We start from the raw sequence: 14530 nt of genomic DNA, 5'->3' as shown, positions 1-14530 counted from the left end.
GCTGTTTGTTTGTTTTTCCGGTTCACGGAAGCTGTCATACCGAGGGAACATCCCAACAACCTGTCTCGTTTCCCTGCCGTTCGTGCAGTGTGACAAGTTGTGTTTAACATAGCTCAACCAGGTTCCAAGTGTGCAAGAAGCCCCCGTCTCAAAGTTCAATTCAGGAACATACCTGTTCTCTTGGGTACACCTGGCACCATTTCCTGTGGAAGGCCACTGCCTGCAATCCAGGCACAAAAACCTACATTACCACTGTATTGTAACATGAACAGATGCAGAGGCATAAAAGCCTTACCCGCATCCAAAGAGGAAGCGATAACTTCAGCAATGATTCTGCCTCCTTGTTGTGTTGTATCTCGTGCAACCTCTTTAAGAAAGTCAGAAATGAACACCATTAATACTTAAGTCAAGACTAGTGCACGCAATAGTAAAATCCCAAGTGCTTTCACCCCAGTGCGCAGGCATTAAAGATGCTTGGGCATGACAAAGATTTCAACACCAGTAAGCCACTGCTCTAACAATTCACAATGTCCGTAGATTGTATCACCACCTGGCGGTGAGAGCATGAAGCGCCACAAAGAGGGTACTGCAGGCAACCAGACGGCAGCATAAGGGTGCTTCTCGCTAGGTGAGCGGCATGTGCTCATTCTCTTTTCTCCTTAAAGACACGGAAGACATGGAGAAGAATGCGTTGGTGCCTCAGCATACCAATCGAGCCGTGTACAGCCGGAAATTCTCCAATTATGAGCCGACAGACACGCAGTAGAAGTAAGAACGGGTAGTGAAGGTTCAGTTTGGTATAAATTCTGTCGCCGCCGGTGCAAATGTGCAGTACACTTCACTGCTAGGACTTTATTCTCAAGTACCACAGCTAATGAAAACACAGCTGCTTCGCCTGCCCAGAAAAAATGCGAGTCGTTTTGCTCCAAGCGGTCTGCACTGCTGCAAACTACTGCCTCGCAAAAAGCAATGGCCATGGCAAATCATAAAAGAGTGACACTTCTCTGCAGTGTGGTATTTATCTTGTCCTCGGTGACGCTTACATGTGTTTGGGTGAGGAATTACGCAAGGCGCCACATTTAGCTGTTAAATGTCAGCTTTACAAATCCGCTTTACAAATCAGCCGACCCTTGCATATCAATTTCGTTTTTGTTTTTTGCATTTCGGTTCATTCATCGAGCTAGCGCTCTAGTGTCAGACGGGAGAATAAACAGAATGCAACCTGCGCTATATGTGTATGTTCTCACAGAAGTTTTCAAAACACGAAAACAAAGAAGCTTAGTTTTTTTCTATGTGGAGGCGTGGACTGCACTGAGAAAGACACTGTGCGGGTATCTCCGTGAACAGTACAATGCACCATTCACTTCAGACCTACAAGTTTAGACCACGAAGAAAAAAGTTTTTCGCGGTTTCCATGTTCACAAGTTATTTGTGCAAACCTGCAGCTATGAGTGAAGCGCAATTTCTTATCTACTTAATGCTATTGTCACGCACTACACTCCACACTAACGAACGCCCAGGAAGTGCTTCATCGACATGCTGCACGCCACAAACTTGGCACACGAAAGAGCATCGTACCAGGACCAGGTTGGACTATGTGCGTTACAACAAAACACTGCAACTGCATACCTTAAAGGTGCACTGAAGAGGAATCCAAACTCGTCTTTTTGTCGTGGAAACTCGACGTACAAGCTTCAAGCATTCTTAGAAAATTGGAATTATTGCCCCGTGTGGCCGATTTCTCTCATTTAAATTAGATTAATGTCTGGCTCCCGCCTTTTTTTTTTGAACTCACCGCAGACGGTGGGAGGAGTCGACCAATGCATGGAGTGCCTTTCGGGCAGTCGCTTGGCGGTTTTGCTTTCGCTTTTAGTTTGTTTTTTTAGGTTTCAGTGAATAAATACATATAGTCAGAGACTACGCAGCTGCAAATTAGGTCCACGGAAAAAAAATACGCTTGGACACTTTGCTTTCGCCGATCACTAGGTATCACTCCGCCGATGGCAGAGCGGCAAGCCACCGCGGGACTAGTTTAAACGTTGGTAGACTCCTCCCACCGTCAGTGGGCAATTAAAAACAAAAGGCGGGAGTCGGGACGTGTAATCGGATTTTAATTAGGGAAATTAGCCACACAGGGCAAATTCGAAGTTTCTAAGAACGGTCGGAACGTGTAGATCGATTTCCGGCGGTAAAAATACGAGTTCAGATTCCTCTTCAGGGCATCTTTAACAGAGAAAGTATGTGTAGTTCCAATGCCTGTACATAATCATTAGCAAAGTGAAAGCTCTAATATGCAGCAAATGATCTGACGTTCGCGCCATCCGAACTTCCCGGCCTTCATTAAACATTAAATCCCGGCCTGGCCTGATCCAATATGTCTTATCATATCACCTAAGGGGAGTGGGTTAGTGAATGACTTTGTCATAATGTTGCTTACTAAGCTCAGCGCGCATGCAAAGAAAAAAACGTTAAAGAACCCCACCTGTGGGGCCCGCCCGGGTCGGGACATGATCTGTTTTGCTGGGCTTGGGCCGGGTCTGAAGTAGCGGGCCCGGGCCGGGCTCGGGCTTAAAGCTGCGCACCCGAGCCGGGCTTGGGTCCGTATAGAAACGGCTGGTGTCCGACTATTCATTCACTATTGCAGAGTGCACTACACAACTGCGGCATTGGAGCAGTGACACGGGTGAGCTATGGGTTATAGGACGCGCTCAGTAAAAAACTAAGCTTTGTTCATAGACTTATCTAGTTCCTTATTTCCACGCCGTGGTGGCTTAGTGGTCAAGGCGCTTGATTACTGAGCCGGGGAACTAGGGTTTGCTCCTAGCCTCGGCGGCCGCATTTCTGTTTAGGCGGCAAGCATGCCAGCCATGTACTTTGTAGTATCATGACTCATTGAAGAAATCAGGTGGTCGAAATGATTTGGAGCCCTCTGCTTCGGTGTCTCTCACATCCTGACTCCCCCCGGGCCCTTAAGCGCCAGAAATATAGCTTTTATTTTATAGCTATGTTTTTTTCAAGCGAGAAAATTCACTAACTAAACCGCGTTACGTTTTATTTTTGATCAGCTGAACGGAACGTCTCGTAAATGAAATAGCTATAAAAGCTCGCGAGAATTTATAAATCTCATCTCATAACCACATCAATCCCTTCCCGTTTCCTCAACCTCGTTGACACGACAAGTGTTTTGCCCTGTAAGTTATCACGTGGTTCAAACGTTATCTTCTGCTCCACCAGCAAGAGTAAAATTTAACCGGTCTTAATTGGCCATCGATCGTTTGTCATCCCAAAACATAGCTATACGCTATTAGAAATCCAATCGGGAAGAACATATTAGTTTAGGACGCTTATAGTCTTCAAAACACACAGCATGGTGAAATACTCAAGCCTCTTGGTTTTTCGTTTCTGCTGAAAGGCGACCAGTTCGGCTATGAGTTCGACCGGTGAGATTTCGTTCACTAAAAAAATGTCATCCTACTGCTTGCTAGGCAGCTTTAACGTTTATTTTTCATTTTTCACGGGCGGCAAAATATAACTGATTAAAATCCTGTGGGAATGCAAAGTAGTGTATTACGCGCGTATGCGGCCCTTTTTATTTGGCTCTCGGAACTTCCGAGTTTATCGTTGCGCACCTACACAAGATCACTGTCCAAAAGACAGGCCTGGCGAGCACTACTCTTACTCACTTCCTTCTGTGTTAAAAAGAAGCAACATTCTGCAAGGCAAACTGCGGTTTCAGAACCTTTGTCACCCAGTTTCTTATCGATCTGGTAGCAGTCTACTTGCTCAGAGTGAGCAGCATACCTTATGCGTTACTGTGAAACGGGCCCGGCTCGCTACAGCGATAATTTAGCGGGCCTGGGCCGCGCCCGGGCTTGAAGGCGCGGGCCTGGGCGGGGCTCGGGCTCCAGGTCTCGGGCCCAAGTCGAGCTTGGGCCTTAGACTAAGCCCTGTGCAGTGCTCTAGCTGAAACAATGTCTACAGACCGACTCCATTCCATACTTCAAGGAAACCACATTACCGATAAAATAGAAACAGAAATTTCTAAGCTGAACTCTCGACAAAAAGCTCGCATTCATTTCTCATACAAACACCCTCAAAAAGAAAGCCTCTAGGTCCCTAAACTTGCTCAAAGTGTCTCTCGAAAGCACTAAGGGTCCAAAAGAACATTCCTTTTAAACATTTGTCGCTGGGTGGTATGCTCTTCATTGCGCTATGAATGCATAGTGTAGAGATGAGCAAGAAGGTCATATGACTAGACCCGGTTCAAAACTTGGGGCTATGTCTTTCGACCAGTGCATACTGGACGTCACCTATTAACAGCCTCTGTGTCGCAACCAATGAACCACATCTCACAGAAGGAAGAATTCTGCTCGCATGCGCAGATGTCCTGAAGATCTGTTCACTGTCAAAAACATCTGTGTTATTCCATAGTCACTATATGCATATCCAAAACATTGCTCGATAACAAACCGCCTTCTGTAAGGCCTTTCCTACTATGCTGTGAAGACAAATGTAGCAACCTGCAAATAGTTGATGTCCTTCCTGGATTTGCCCCAAGCAATGACTACATGCAGCCATGATACGCCATTCCCGATGTACGCGACTTCATATTAATACCTTTTCGTAAAAACAAACACGAACTGAACACACACTAGAAGAATACCTCGCATTAAAAGAAAACTGCGCATGCTACAAAGATTTCTAGACAGAAGGTTCAAAAGCAACAATTTATGTTGGAAGTGCAACAGTCGACACGAAATGGAAGAAAATAACAACACTGACAAACTGTGCATGAATTTTCAAGCTAAATCTTGTGCTTAATTTGTAGCAATAGGCAAAATAATATAACAACACTGAAAAGATAATACTTTATACCAATTCCTTTAGCCTAGTGAATGCGCTAAAGGCAAAAAGTGCAGTTGAAGCATTAGTAGGAATTATTATACACAACACTGAAAGAATCACGGCACAAGGACATATCATAAAATTCTCTCAATTACCAAGCCATGCCAGAATAGATGGCACCGAAAGCTGACAAGATGTTGTTGATATGCCACATGTTTATTACAGCTTTTTAAGGGAAGCAGGTGTCCTTGAAAAGCTCTAAACTCTGATCCTGAGCTTCACTACATACTCTGATACACTTCAACCACTTTCTCATGTCTCAGAAGGGTGGGGTTTTTAATTTGTTGGAAGCCTCAGGGTCCTTGCCCAGACAAGGGCTATTACCGAGGTGACCTAACTTTTTTAAAGTATACCTTGTGTTTGATGCGTGATAGCATTAGCTGCTGATGCGAAACTAAACACAACACAAGACAAAAACCAGATTGGGGGAAGCAGGACGCATACAGCAGAAGAGCGAAGAGATCGACAGAACAGCAGCCGCAACCACCAAAGGTTGTGCGGCCACAACCCAATCGGGCTCTAGGAGACGCCAGCAACCTGCTAGATTTGCCTGGTTGCCACTGTAGCCTCTCGTGCACTTCTCACCTCAGCTTTCTTCTGTTGTCGCACAGGCCGATCTTCCCACTTGAACCAGATTTTTACACAGCTCCGAATCTAACGCGACTCCCAACAGTGTGTTTTATTTTTTGGGAAAAAAAGTCTCGGATTTTCGTGAATATGGTATTCATTTCAACACATCCCAGTCAAAAATTCCTTCAGCCTACCGGTCTGAAGGCTGAAGGAACCCGTAATTTGGGCCTGTTGGTGATGGGCCTGTTAGTGATGGGCCTGTTGGTGATGGGCCTGATGGTGATGGACCTGTCAGTGTCAGACCTGTTGGTTCTATTGGCGTCGGCCTGCTGGCACAGATCCTGCTTGCAGGTATCGGGATAGTGTTAGGCCTAATGAGGGACGCCACTCCTAATGGCGCACCATGGGTAAGTTTTTTCATCACTCAGGAATGTGTGCTGCACATTGCGCATGATAACACAGCTTCTTCTATTAGTGCATCGCAAGCTGTTGCAAAAAGGCAGCGCCTGCTACTAATAATATTTTCCAATTAGGCTGGCCAAAAGGGTCTGTAATGCCCTACGATATATATACTGACAACCAGATTTAGGGCAAACGAAAGCTTTATTATAAAATAAAGAAACCTATGTACACTTAAAAAATGAATTTTATGCATCACGACGCCCAATTTTTCGTTGTAGGTCCCCCAGCTTCTGTGAAAGGTGCTTGCGAACAGCTTTCAGTCTCTTCTCTGTAAGCTCCTTTGGTATATCTCCCATGTAGACATGAAACAGAGCTGCACAATAGAACACAAAATAGGCCACATTTGAACACAACTAGATACATGATAAATGCAAAAGTGACATTCAGAATTACCACTCTCATTGTAAAGAATACAGAAACGAATGTTCACCATTAAAGGGGCCATGAAGCCTACTTTCGTGCATACCCTTGTTGTGGCATTTAATTCCCAACACATTAAATTATAATACCCCAAACTTTCAGTTGATTCCGTGCAGCAGATATCTTTAAAACGATTTTCGTTTCCTTTGCGAACTGACTGCTTGTCTGGCAACCTCTGATTGCTGACGACACATGGGCCTACCCACTCCGCGTCTGCTGTGTGTTGTTGGATGCTTTGAGATGCTTGCATGAAAACGAAAGACAGCGATTGCTCGAAACAACGGGCAATGCTATTTATACATTCAGTGCAGATATGTGTCAATTGCACTATCTTTGTCGCAGCAAGATCGGAGAACGCGCACAATGACTTGCCACCAGTCGCTGAGAACGCTAATTTCACAACCAAATAGATAAATCAGGTTACTGGCAGAAATGATCTTAGCGAGAGCCACGCAAACAGTGTGGAGATCTCTGAAAGTGCTGTGATAGAGCCTGCATGAAGAAACGTATGGGCATAACACACCTTGCAAAAACTAAACGTCACTTTTGCCCGACTTTGCAGTTTTGGCTGCAATAAGGACATTGCAGTTGTTACAAACCTCGGATGCAATGAACAGGATCTCCATGACTATCACGCTTTCTATAAGTGAGCGCGACTGTATTTGGCTGAAGCAAAGTTTGATTGCCTAGGTGTTACTCAAAGCAAAGAAAAAAAAGCACTAGCACCTTTCAGAGAAGAGACTTTTTCCGGTGTAAGTGCCGGTTTCGCCTCTGTTCTGCCAAGAGACCGGCACTTATTTGAAAGCACGCCTGTCACGCTGCGGCTCCTCAGCTCGTCAGGTGTCCAATACACCTGAGTAGCACCGCGGGAGAGCATTGAGTCTGTTGGTGCTCTCAGGAGCATCTGCCAGGCACCAGGCTCCATCCAGAGCCCACTGCCTGCATAGACCTGCCGCAAACGTGGAGAATTTCGCATTTGTACACATTAACAGCAATGAATGAAGGGATTTTAAATATTTCATAACTTAAAACAAACAGCTGAAAAACATAAAAATTATGTAGGCATGAATGCACTCTTTTACAGCGAGCAGTGTCCAAAATCAGTTGATTTTATAGCCTTAAAATTCGAAAAAAAAATGCTTGCATGCAACATGAAATATATAGAACAATCTTCTGACAGTTCTAGCTGCTCTTCATTCCGAGTCAAATACCGCCAAAAGTTGAAATAATGTTCTCTGCCCTAATTCAAACAAACTTCAGAAATAAGAATAAATTTCACATACCAACAAGTAGGCATACCTGACAGAACAGCCTCCTCATGATCAAAAATTATTTGTGTACTAAGAATTTCCTCAGGACAAGAATAACTGCAGACCCATTATGGCATCCTCAGGTACTGAAGTACAAAAATGACAAATTAGAAACGCTGACCTGTGCCTTACATGATATACTCTGAAACCACACATCTACGCTTTGCGCACTACCCTTTTTGGCACACTTACTGGGACTAGTATAAGTTTCTACTGTAAGCTAGCATCATCCTCTAAACGGTACCCATTTCACTATGCACCAGCCCCAATTTAATTAAGAATCATTCACTCACTCTACTATGGTATTTGACACACTACATGACATAAGAACATGCAGAATCACCTTTCCATCATTCCTAGCAGAACCTATCACAGTGTCCTGCCCACCAGGCACTGGAGCTGGCAGTCCGCGTCGCTCTCCATCTCCTCGGCTGAGCATATTTTTTTGACAAGAAAAGGAAGTACACAAATATCAATGCACCTCAGCAGCACATATAAGCAAAAAGCAAACTGAGTTCAGTTTGGCATTGTGGGCTATCAAGTAAATGAAAAAAATTAAGTATTTTGCTCTCAAGGTAACAGTGAAAGCTTTGCACAGTAGAAACTCGCTGCTGCGTTGATGGGTGCTGCATTTTCCTGGCTGCTCACACATTGCAGTGGTCTAGATCTGGCATGATGATAATAGGGTTCCATGCATTATAAACCCTGCTGTTCGTTGCAATGTAACTTCGGCCACATTCCTACACAGTAATACTTGTGAAATAACGCCTCATGTCAGCCTAAATGAGAAACGGTGGCGGTCATATGTTTACTTCTAAAGCGGCTTTACTTGGCCTGGCATGTCTGCAACACTGTGTTAGGCAGACGGCATTCAGACAGGCTGTGCCATCTTCATCGACAGTGGTTGCACTTTTTTGAAGCAGTAGCTTCACTGCTACAGGTGCACGGCTGAGATCGCCATGTACGCAACATGACCTTCAAGTCTGCCACAAATAAAATAAACAAACAAATAAACCTCACAATCAGCGGGATTCAAACTCAGGTTCATTGGGCGAGAGCCAGGTGCGCTAACCACTAAGCTTGAGACCCACGGCGTGACAATTCAATAAAACTGGAGATATACAGGGTGTCCCAGCTAAAAGTAACCAAGCTTATTAAAAGGAGGATGTTCCCTAGCCCCAGTGAGACCAACTGAGGGTTGTTGAAAGTCGCGTGTCCTAGTCTGCAGTATTTTTTATTATGCAAACGGGATTAATTAGCGAAGACTAATTAGCTATCTTTTTAATTATTGCTTTCAGAAAGAAAGTGTCATTGCAGGAGTTGTAGATCCCATAGAAAAAGAATCGTTTGCCGTGTTTGCAGCCAAGTACCACTGATACTTCTTTTATCTGACTTAAAAGAAAGCCCGCGAAATACAAAAAGAGCCACGTGATAGGGAAGCAGTTTCAGCGCTCCCAGACGACCGGCCAAGCAACGACATTCGATTATCTTTGCAACGCTGTTCGGGACAGCGTTGCTGTTCCCCACGTTGCTGCGAAACGTGGGGAACATTTTCCGGGACATCTACTGCAATGCAGAGCAAGATTACCATCTTCTCCAGCGCTGACTTTTGTTCTGTGCTTGCGCAACCTCTCGTTCACACAGTCCCCTGTCTGACCTATATAAAATTTTCCACAGGTCAGCGGAATCTTGTAGATCACTTCGGTGCGGCACTTTGTGTACATAGTTCTATGTTTGGTCGTGCAACGCTTCTTATTTCCGCCAGGCATAATTCGTGCGCAAAGACCTGAAAGCTTAACTGGCGCAGAAAACACCAATTTGACCCCCTGGCGCTCGGCGACTTTCTTAACATTGTGCGCCACTTTGTGCAAATAAGGCATGACTTGCACTTTTTTCCTTTTGTCAGGTGCATCATTGTTTCCCATGCCATTCATCTCCTTTAATACGGATTCAGCGACCGCTCTCAACATTTCTCCTGGGAAGCCTGCATCAGATAGACGTTGGGCTTGCGTAGTGACACTGGTTGACACGGTGTGGCAGCAACTTTTTTTCACGGCGTTATGGAAACAAGCCTTGGCAATACCTCGCTTGACTAGTTTAGAGTGGTTAGAGTCAAAGGGTAGCAGCCCCTTTTTTGTTCTTGGTGAGTACATCCAGCACACATGGCCTTTTCCAGAAAAGGTTAGCAACAAGTCTAAAAAACGGATGGAATTGTTAGTGGCTAGTTCGTGAGTAAACTTCAAATGGGATGAGCAGCGCCTAAAGGCACCCAAAACATGTTCAACCATCATCTTATAGGAGTCAATCGGTCCGATGTTTAAAAGCACTAAAAAGTCATCAACATATCTGACAACTCGCAGAACACACCCGTCGTCCAAAAAACATACAAGGGAGCGGTCAAACTTTGCTAAGAAAATATTGCAAAGCACTGGGGCTACACAAGCTCCTATACAAATTCCATTTTTCTGGATATAAAACTTGTCATTACACTCAACCAGTGTCGAAGAGAGGTACATTGCAAGAAGCTCCAAAAAACTTTCGCTCTGAATACCACATCTTGTTTGAAAGGCCACTTCACCGGACTCTTCAATAAGTTCTTTCACCGCATGGAACAGTTCGTCGTGAGGAATAGAGTAGAAAACGTCCTCGATGTCCACAGAGAAGGCCATGTTTGCTCCTTGTAGGTCTTGCTGGAGCTCCTGCACGAGTGACGCTGAGTTCCTAATCCCGAAAGGGTCTGTAGGACAAAGGCTATTCAGATGTCGTTGAAGAAAGTGTCCAACCACTTTCTGCCACGAGCCCTCTTCTGTAACAATGGCTCTCAACGGTACCGATGGCTTGTGTGTCTTTGCTGAGAAAAACACTTGTAGCGAGTTACGCGAAGATTTCTTTACGGATTTTAGCAAGTGGTCCAAATTGAGTTCTTCAAGGAGCTGCTCAGCAGCAGACCTTACCTTGGTCGGCTTTTTCGAAGCACTTACAAAATGTTTTTCCATGGCCACCGCAGCTTTTTCGTTGAACCGCCCCATAGGCAGCAGAACAAAACAGCCTTCCTTGTCAGACTGTAGAAGAGCACGCTTCGAGTCACGAAAAAAACTAACCACCTTGCGAAGGTCTTGCATTTTCCTTGCGCCAACTTGGTTCTCTGACTTCCGAAGACAGTCAACTCCTTCGGACAGGCATCTCTCCTTTTCTTGGGTAGGAGCCAGGTCCGAGACGCCTCTGACAACCGCCAATAGCTCATGGTTCTTCACTTCGGGCACCAAGCAGTACTTGGGACCCTTGGACAACAGGGAGTCGATATTCTCAGGCCCCGCTACGCAGTCGATGTATGTCACAGGTCCTGGGTTCAGTGTTCTTTTCTTCTTTCGTTTTTTAGACTTGTTGCTAACCTTTTCTGGAAAAGGCCATGTGTGCTGGATGTACTCACCAAGAACAAAAAAGGGGCTGCTACCCTTTGACTCTAACCACTCTAAACTAGTCAAGCGAGGTATTGCCAAGGCTTGTTTCCATAACGCCGTGAAAAAAAGTTGCTGCCACACCGTGTCAACCAGTGTCACTACGCAAGCCCAACGTCTATCTGATGCAGGCTTCCCAGGAGAAATGTTGAGAGCGGTCGCTGAATCCGTATTAAAGGAGATGAATGGCATGGCCAAGAAGGGAAACAATGATGTACCTGACAAAAGGAAAAAAGTGCGAGTCATGCCTTATTTGCACAAAGTGGCGCACAATGTTAAGAAAGTCGCCGAGCGCCAGGGGGTCAATTTGGTGTTTTCTGCGCCAGTTAAGCTTTCAGGTCTTTGCGCACGAATTATGCCTGGCGGAAATAAGAAGCGTTGCACGACCAAACATAGAACTATGTACACAAAGTGCCGGACCGAAGTGATCTACAAGATTCCGCTGACCTGTGGAAAATTTTATATAGGTCAGACAGGGGACTGTGTGAACGAGAGGTTGCGCAAGCACAGAACAAAAGTCAGCGCTGGTGAAGATGGTAATCTTGCTCTGCATTGCAGTAGATGTCCCGGAAAATGTTCCCCACGTTTCGCAGATGTCACCATCCTGGGCTGCGGAAAAACACGGAAGGCTCGTGAAATCTTTGAGGCCTTCCAGATTGCCAAACATGGTGATGCTTGCGTCAGCTCACCTTCGATAGCATTAACGGCAAAAGAATTTGATTATTTGAGTGATCATGTTTGAGTGTTGCCTTGGAGCATGCGTGCTGATTACCTGGCGGTCTGTACTCAATGAAAAATTCAGTTGTTAGTCCAGCCGTTGTCCTGTGTCGTTCTCTTCTTGTGTTTCCGTCTTTTTTGGCTGGTTTTCTCCCTTGACTTACGAGGCGGCCAGGTGTTGGGATGCCGCCTAGAAGCAGGGCTGATTTGAACGAGAAGCGAAAGCTTCAGCGTGCCACAGAGACCGATGAAGAGCGGGATGAACGTCAACCAAGGAAAGCCATGTATTACCAAGCCTAGCCATCAATATATGCTTCGCATCTGACTAGGCTTAACCTTAGCTAAGCCTCAGCCATTTTTTTGCATGCATTTACATACTATGTAACTGCACATTTTGTACACATTGCAAAATGGCTAACATTGGTAACCAAAAAATATAACCAAATAATGCACTCACCACATGCAAATATTTTTTGTGTGAGACTCTTCTGCAGGTTTACGTTCAGAGCCCGCAGCTCCTTCACTTCTTTCCCCAGTTCTTCCATCTCCTGTGTATACGCACAGGTGTCATGAGGGGGAGCGTCAATGGCACCTTTTTCTGCCATGCGATCTTTGAGCTCAGTGAGCTCTAACTGCATGGCACGCAGCTCCTCTTTTAATGCTGCACAGGTTTTTTCTAAGGTTTCATGTTGCAGGTCCTGTCGCAGGTCCTGTTGCAGGTCCTGCAGCAGCTCTTGTTCATGCTTCTGCACTTCCTTCCGGACCTTCTTTGTTGACTGTGGTACCTGTAATTTGACATTTATCGAAAGCAACCATAATTTCACATTGCAGCATGCCATTTCAGTCCATTTACATGTTTTCTAGGTTGGGTCCTTGAAAGTATTAAATCAGAAGGACTCATTGTACAGGGAACCTCATGTAAGCACCCTAGGACTTTCTGCAATTTTTAAAAATAGGTTTTTTTAGTTAGAAGAGCGCTTTTTCTGCAGAGCAATGTGAGCAGTGCAGTCCTTTGAATACAACTAACAAGTACTAAGTAGCAGGCTGGTTAAATAATATTGAATAGATAGCCTTTTAACTATTACTATTAGGCTCCTCAATACTGAGACGCATGTAGCCCACCACAGGTAATATCCGTATCACTTTTTAGAAAATGTGGTTATCCTTGGTGCTGTGGCATAACAAATTTTGGCTACTTCAATATGTTACATGCAATAGAGAGCTTGCTTTGCTTCAAAGCTTCTCAATAGCACATGTATTTTGGTGTGATTCAGCCAAAATCTGTAAGGCCACAGCGCTGAGGCAACTGCATTTTTGAAATTCTAAAAAGTGATATGGATATTACTTATGGTGGGCTACATGCCTCTCAATAATTAAGGAGCTCAACAGTAATAAATAAAATGTTAACTATTTAAAATTACTAAACCAGCCTGGTATTCAGCACGTCTAAGCTGTATTTTGATGTACTACACTGCTGACAATGTTATGTTGACAAAAGCACTCTTCTCGCTCAAAAAGACCATTTTTAAAAATAGCAGAAAGTCTTAGGTGAAACATCCTGTACACCATAAGCACATGCCATGAACAAGCCACAATCCTACCTCACCATCATTCATGTAATAGATGCAATGAACAACAGTGTCCCCCACAAATTGGTTAACGCGAATGAGGAAGCGCTGCGCAAACTCAGCCCTGCAGCCTTGCAGGAGCCAAGAGCGACAAATGCCTCCAAGCCTTTACGACAACCCCTTCCCCTCGTTCCACAAAACGAATGTCATTACCTAAGGAAGTCATAAAAAATAACGCAGATATGTGCAAAACTTTTTATCTGATGCAGCCATCAAAAATACGTGCCATGAAAGGCAATGCGCAGTACTGGAGTAAACGACATTTAGTTTCACTTCATCATCCTTTTGTTCACTAGCAATGAACTAACTGGCAGCTGCCGCTTTTCATTGGTAAGTCTCACAAGGAGCAGTGCTCTGGGAGCTATGGTTGCATATGCTACAGGCATGACACAAAGCCCTGTACGGTGCTCTTCTGTTTCTTTGTTTGTCTGTTTGTTTGTTTGAGAACTGTGCACTAAGCACAAGTCTAGACAAGGTATCGGGACAAGAGGTGACGCATCCACCAAGTGGCTTGTTGAGTCCGATCATTTTGTCGAAAAAAATAGGAAAGTCCTGCTTGTGCTCAACTCTTCTGCTTCCCAACAGAACGAGACCAGCCCCTTGCCATCGGTATAATTCATGCACCCAAGGTGCTGTATGGGCAGCACACCGACAGCACGTCTCCAGCACATGAAGACAACAACTGACTCGGACATTTTTCATCAAGTAAAGTTCAGCTGTGAGCTTGCATGCATCCTGTCTACTTCTGCTTCTGTTGTCTGTTCTCTAGCGCACTAACCACATGGCCAAGCTGAACAACCACCAATTAGCCAAGCTTTCCACTCTACTATGGGATGACTTTATTGGCGTAAAAAACAGCAGCAACATTGAAAAACCATACAAACAAAGGAAGGAAAATATTATATGACCAACCTCCCATCTCTCTGTTGCTGTGAGCACTTTCACTAAAGCAGCTTGTTGGTATAGTATGGGTATCGGCAAAGTGAAGGCGACTGCGCTGGTGAGTTTAGAAAACGCCTTAATCGCAAGTTCTGGTTTGAATAAGCAGAAGCGCATAATG

The sequence above is a fragment of the Amblyomma mixtum genome, chromosome 10, assembly GCF_055824585.1.
Source record: "Amblyomma mixtum isolate Tamu chromosome 10, ASM5582458v1, whole genome shotgun sequence".
Classification (NCBI taxonomy): domain Eukaryota; kingdom Metazoa; phylum Arthropoda; class Arachnida; order Ixodida; family Ixodidae; genus Amblyomma; species Amblyomma mixtum.
This window is presented reverse-complemented; position numbering follows the sequence as displayed.